The sequence below is a fragment of the Acartia tonsa genome, chromosome 8, assembly GCF_053477335.1.
Source record: "Acartia tonsa isolate MP-2025a chromosome 8, ASM5347733v1, whole genome shotgun sequence".
NCBI classification, from domain to species: Eukaryota; Metazoa; Arthropoda; class Copepoda; order Calanoida; family Acartiidae; genus Acartia; species Acartia tonsa.
In genome coordinates, this window is record NC_137267.1 from 31180753 (window position 1) to 31188171 (window position 7419).

The window sequence follows — 7419 nt, forward strand, 5'->3', positions numbered from 1 at the left end:
TTAAAAATGCATATATCCTTGTTCTCCATAGTATTCCACGTAAGTAGATATAAAAATATTTTTTTTACCTCCATTAACACTGGAGATTTTTAGTGCTAAAGTTTTGAAAAAGTGACTGAGGAAAAAGTAACTTTTAACATGATACGACTTTTTTAGCAAAATTAAGCTAGAAATCCTTTTATTTTTGTTACTAGCAGAAACTTTATACAAAAATGAAATAAAAAATTTAGTTTTTGAGTAAAAAGCATTTTTTTACACATATTTTTTGAGTCTTTTTAGTTTAATGATATTTTGAAAAACTTACTTATTAGGCAAAATTGTTTAAGATTAAAAAACCAAATAAATCTTTATGAATATAGCAGGAAAATTGTTTTTGTTTCACAATCCTAACTTTAATAACAAACAAGTTATAAAGAAAATAAAAATAAAACATAATGATTTTTTAGTCTAAAAAGCTTAATTTACCCCTTATTAAATAATTGAGATGTCAGAAAAGTAGGCGGAGCAACTGTCATAATTAATCCTTTTCTATAAATAAGGGTTAATAAATAACCTAAAATTTGCAAATAATCAATTCATTCAGTAGTATTTTTTGCCATTAAAAATTTATATTTTTGGTGGAATAAAAAAGAAATATTTAGTTAACTTGTTTTTCTTTGTGTCTCATTATTCAATTGCCAGAAAAACATAATATAACCATCCAAAAAATAAGAGAAACAAAAAAAAATTCTTTTTCTCAGTCACTTTTTCAAAACTTTAGCTCTAAAAATCTCCGGTGTTAATGGAGGTAAAAAAAATATTTTTATATCTACTTACGTGGAATACTATGGAGAACAAGGACATATGCATTTTTTAATAATTCATTGAGAAATAAGGGCTGCAGATGCTTAAAAATACTGTTTCGAGGGTCATGCTGTACATTTAAGTAGAAGCACTTATTAATGCTTTGTTAATATAATGTCAGCATGTCTAATATACTGTAATTTTTATGTTATAATTTACTGGAAAAAAATGTCGAAATAGTTATTTCGTTCATCGTATTATAAACGGCTTTCCGCGGGTATAGAATGTACAATTATAAGATTATAACAAGTTTAAATTCGTAGAAAGCTGGATATAAGACGATGCTAGACATAATTTTTTCGTATGGATGAGAACCGGTTCCTATCCACCGGATTCGAATGAATACGAGAAAAAAATATTCTAGTCTTAGCATTAAGCCTATAATAAATTAAAGACTTATGATGTCTCTCTCAGTAAAAAGATCTTGCCAATTAATCTAATTCATATTTAGTGGATTCAATAACTTTCCCATGAGAAATTAACCTTTAAAGTTTGTTTTTGCAGTTAACCCTTCTCCTATTCTTCTAACTGTCCCCTTGGGACTTGAGACGCAACCGCCTATGTAGAATGGATAAACACTTTAGATGCAAGAATTGAATTTCCATGAAATTTGAACAAATAATAAATAATTTATAAGGTTATATTCAAGTTCAGCGATAAATGGACGTAATGTTTTTAGTTGATTTTAACTGAGTTTCGTCGTGTAATATACTTTGGACTTGGCAGCATCGAATCTACTCTATAATTATGGTCTGTCTCTACGTTCAGCTGTTCCTTTGTCTTTAAGTTTTATGTTACTCCCCTTTCAAAAAAAGATCTGAGCTGGATCTTTAAATCACTTTAGTGGTGAGTCAGATCGGGGTGGCTCACCACTAAATGATTTAAAGCGCCAGCCCTGGAATTTTTAAAGACTTTTGGGTATCCAATTCCCCACGAAAATTGCTAAAAGCCTTGTTATAATATTAAGTATATTCCCTGAAAAGCCAAGCCCGATCGGTCCAGAAGTTATCAAAATATTAATCCTACTTTCATATAGAAAATAATTGTTTTCTTTTATGGATATTGTCATCCTTGTTCAATAATGCATGTATATATATTGAGGATACTACAGATACAAGATCATTTGCAATCCATAGGTTATAAATTATATTTATTATTCTATACTTTTCAGTATATACAGAGCGCCCACATAATAATGTTATAATATTATCTCAAAGTTATCATTTATAACTTTATTTATATTTTTTTAACCAATCTACAATCCACTTACAAAGTATAATGATGTATGTGGTGCATTATTTGCCAAATGTACCACTTTTCTGCACTACCTCTCCGATTTTGTTAATACTCTATATTTTGGTCCGTTGGGTCATTCAAGGATGCTGGATGGCCAAAAAAAAGTTTCAGAGTCCCTGGATGTCTGGATATCTAGCTATCTATGAAGGTAGGTAACAAAAATGTAAAAAACACCCATTTTTTCACAATTTTAAAAATTAATTTTTTCATCAATCTTACATCCAATCTATACATTTTATACACCAAAATGATCGTTTATTCATGTAAAAAGCGCACATAATGCTATTTTGGCCAAAACTCTAATTTTACAGGGTGTCCAACAAAAAGTGTATTTTGGATATCTAGCGTAATACCCAAAATACCTGTCCGAAAAAAATAATTTTTTTTGGCTTAAATCCTGTGTTTTATCTGTGTGCATATGTGGTATATAACGGTTCGGACCACCCGGGACTATAAGGTTGTCAAATTTCACTTTGGGACACCCTGTAAATGTGATTTTTGCGTCTGTAGAGCTAAAACTTGGTCCAAATTGGCTATTTTTTTCAAATTACTCTAATATGTGTCTTAGTATGTTTGGCCATAGTGTTTTCTGACCAGATCAATAATTTCATATTTTTTGGACACCCTGTATTTTCAAAAAAAGAGAAAAAAATTTTTTGTTTTTTTTTAAATTTTTTTTCTATTTTTAAGTTACTTAAAACTGTCATATAGATACATATTTTGACTAATAACAATAATATTTGCCTATTTTACAATTTTTTACACTTTTGGGACACCCTGTGCATGTTTTTGAAAAATGATGGTTTTTGCCCATTTTTGGGTGGAAGGAGTCGTTTTAGGGCCATAGACTATTTCTTCATTTTTGTAGAACTTTTCAAGACACATCATTTCTTATTTATGCAAAAACCGCAAAAACCGAACCGTTTTGCCGTTATTTACCGCCAAAGGCAGAATTTTTTACGTTTTTTGCCGTTCCGGAGGTTCTAATGGGCATTTGTGGTAAGAAGACGTTGATTTATCAAGATAACTGTGAAATACTTTTATTTAGGCATTTTAATTTACTAAATTTCATATTAAGTAAATTTTTTTGTATATCCAACCGATATTTGTCAAAAGGAATTTCAAATGCACATGATTTATGTTTCATTTATCACTTATGTTATAGCAATTATTTATGTTATATTCACTTAATTTTCTTGTTTTAACAATTGAAATCCATCTCGACGAAAAACGGTTAGCTGCACAAAAAATTTTACTTAATATGAAATTTAGTAAATTAAATTACCTAAATAAAAGTATTTAAGAGGGATCTTGATAAATCAACGTTTTCTTACCACAAATGCCCATTACAACCTCCGGAACGGCAAAAACGTAAAAAAATTCTGCCTTTGGTGGTGAATAATGGCAAAACGGTTCGGTTTTTGCGGTTTTTGCAGAATTAACAAATGATGTGTCTTGAAAAGTTCTACAAAAATGAAGAAATAGTCTATGGCCCTAAAACGACTCCTTCCCCCAAAAAATGGGCAAAAACCATCATTTTTCAAAAACATGCACAGGGTGTCCCAAAAGTGTAAAAAATTGTAAAATAGGCAAATATTATTGTTATTAGTCAAAATCTGTATCTATATGACAGTTTTAAGTAACTTAAAAATAGAAAAAAATTTAAAAAAAAAACAAAAATTTTTTTTCTCTTTTTTTGAAAATACAGGGTGTCCAAAAAATATGAAATTATTGATCTGGTCAGAAAACACTATGGCCAAACATACTAAGACACATATTAGAGTAATTTGAAAAAAATAGCCAATTTGGACCAAGTTTTAGCTCTACAGACGCAAAAATCACATTTACAGGGTGTCCCAAAGTGAAATTTGACAACCTTATAGTCCCGGGTGGTCTGAACCGTTTTATACCACATATGCACACAGATAAAACACAGGATTTAAGCCAAAAAAAATTATTTTTTTCGGACAGGTATTTTGGGTATTACGCTAGATATCCAAAATACACTTTTTGTTGGACACCCTGTAAAATTAGAGTTTTGGCCAAAATAGCATTATGTGCGCTTTTTACATGAATAAACGATCATTTTGGTGTATAAAATGTATAGATTGGATGTAAGATTGATGAAAAAATTAATTTTTAAAATTGTGAAAAAATGGGTATTTTTAAAATTTTTGTTACCTACCTTCATAGATAGCTAGATATCTAGACATCCAGGGACTCTGAAACTTTTTTTTGGCCATCCAGCATCCTTGAATGACCCAACAGACCAAAATATAGAGTATTAACAAAATCGGAGAGGTAGTGCAGAAAAGTGGTACATTTGGCAAATAATGCACCATGTTTGTCTATCAATATGCCTGTCTTAAGATATCAGTAACTTCTAAACCAATAAAGTTAAGCTTTATCTATGTTTTAGGCTATTTTCTTGGGTGTTTAGAGAACCCCCTCTATTGGAAAAATGATCATCTTCCCCCTCCTTTCTCTAAAATATGATAATATCAAAATCCTATTTTATCATACTACTGATACTCAAAGTATGGGTCAAAATTAATTTACGGGGACATTTTTGGAAGCCACCCTGTAAACATTGAAATAGAAAGATAGTATTAGTTATATTTATTATTGTGTACTTGTATAATGTAGCTTTATTAGAGGGTTGCAAAACACCCTGAAATTTTGGGTTTATATCTTTGATAATATAAATACAATAATCATGATAACATTGTATAAAAATATACAAAAATGCATACAGACATTAAAATATACATCAGCAAATTCAATTAAAGCATAAGTGAACAGCAAATAAAATTTCTAAACACAAAACGTATTTTTGATGAGGCTATATAAAGTTTTAAAATTGAGAATGTTCCAATAGCTTAAACTCCTGCAAATAAATGTATTTTTTAATTTTTTTTAGGAATAGATGATAGCAACTTTAAAAAACTAGTAATATTTTCAAAAGTCTCATTATTTTTAAACCCTCTATTGTATATACTTTCTCCTTACTACAAGATTAATTTTTAGGCTTTATGGTTTATCTAGAAACCTATTAATAGATAAATAATAATAGTAATGATATGAAGATGGATAGATAGAACATTCCATGTATTTACTATAATACCTACTAACGGCTTCGCCCCTAGCCTATAGGGGCTTTGCCCCAAGAGGTTTTATCAAACTAATTTTTCGTGTTTTAGATTTTTTTAAAAATTAAAAGAAAAAAAATAAATTTTTGGGGGGGTATTTTTCATTTTTTTTTGGGGGGGGGGGTATTTTTCATTTTTTGGTGGGTTAGGGGTTTTCCACTCCCTAAGAAAATAGTTATAAACCTTCCCGGGACCTATGAGAAGCTACCCTGTAAAGGAGAACCCGATCAGTTCAGCGGTTAGTGAGATCCTTCGCTACAAACAAACAGACAGACAAACAAACATCGTTCTACTTTGTATTATAGACTAGCGGCTTCGGCTCTAGCCTCTAGGGGCTTTGCCCCAAAAGGTTTAATCGAACCAATTTTACGTATTTTAGATTTAAAAGAAAAATAAAAAAAAAAATTTGGGAGGGGGGGATTTTTTTTTGGGGGGGGGAGTAGTCGATCCCACTATTTTAATTTTAGTTTTAAGAAGAAAAAAAAAATTTTTTTGGGGGGGGGTATTTTTAATTTTTTGTTGGGGTTTGGGGTGTCCCACCCCCCAGGAAAATAGTTATAAACCTTCCCGGGACCTATGAGAAGCTACCCTGTAAAGGAGAACCCGATTGGTTCAGCGGTTAGCGAGACCCTTCGCTACAAACAAACAGACAGACAAACAAACATCGTTCGACTTTGTATTATAGATAACTTATATTTTTGTATTTGTATTTCGCCTGTCTTTTTTTCCCGTCTGTCAGAACGAAGAGAAAAATTTAATTTTATTGGCTATCAAAACACGTTTTGTAAGATATTGTGATTTACTCGACTGTTTTCCATTCAAAAAATTCGTCGCTATTTCTGGAAGCTTTTCTATAATAAGAACATAAGTCCGTTTAAAACATGCAGATTTTTTATTTTTTTCAAAAATTTTTTTCATGTGTTATGATTATCCTATCAATCTGGTTTTATAATACTGATTCCTAGGACAACATAGTCAATGTTATAAGCAAAGCTATTCTATAATCAAGTTCTAACAATGTAAGTCCGTCCTTAAACAGCTTCCTCTATTTAAGCAGTTTTTAAAAAAAATTTACTTAAAATTTTGTTTAGATTTTATACATTTACATTCCACTCATTCTGTGTTCTGACACTCTACAAGTGTTAATGTTCGTTTATCCTTCCATATCAGAGCTTCGCTTTTATGAATGTTGCACTCTTTGTTTTTACAGCAATAGTCAATTCTCGGATTGCATAGTAGTAAAGTTTTTTTAGCCTGGCATAAATTCAGTTGCCGTGAGTTACACACTATTGCAGACCATAAACAAGCATGAGGCTCTACATAAGAATATAGCAGAATAAACTGTAAACTATAATGGTACCCAAAGTTTTATAATAGTGTTTATTTTCATAAAGTAGTATAAATGACTCAAGATTCAGGGATCTAAAGAAATTAGGCAATGGCCGATAAATTTATGTACATCCCCAATGATGATACCCAAAATTACTAATATTGATTACTAATAAGTGATTAAAATGTTTGGACACTCAACTTATAATTCCAACCAATCAAAATTCAATAATAGTCTCCAAACTTGTTAGGCCAACGAATAAGAAAACTTTTTCATAGATAAAACTTTGGGGACTAGTGTTATAAACAGCTTAATTTTTTTCTCAATGTCAGCTGAAGATGTATACATATTGTAGATATGCTACGCATCTCAAATATGAATATAAAAAAGAACATTAAGCTTAGAGGATGGCAGATATAAAAAAAGTTTTAGATATTTTTATACATGTGAATGAGTATTATTAAAAACTAATAATTACTTATTAGTGGCAGCCCTTAAATATATTTTCTTTAAGGGGGTAACTTACCTCCACATAATTTTACCCCAAACATTAGAGATGCCTTTATCATTGTGCTTTATCGTCATATATGTGTCTTTTTAAATCAAATAATTTTACAAAATTAAAAAGGCCATAAAATCTTAAAATAATTGTTACATAATTCTCATTGATGTTCAAGTTTTGGATACGGAAAATATAGTAATTGTAGATAAGCTTCAAGCTACCTAATAAAAATGTAATAATAAAAGAGACTGGTTGAGTAAACTATAGACATACATACGTATAGACAGAGAAAGTACGAG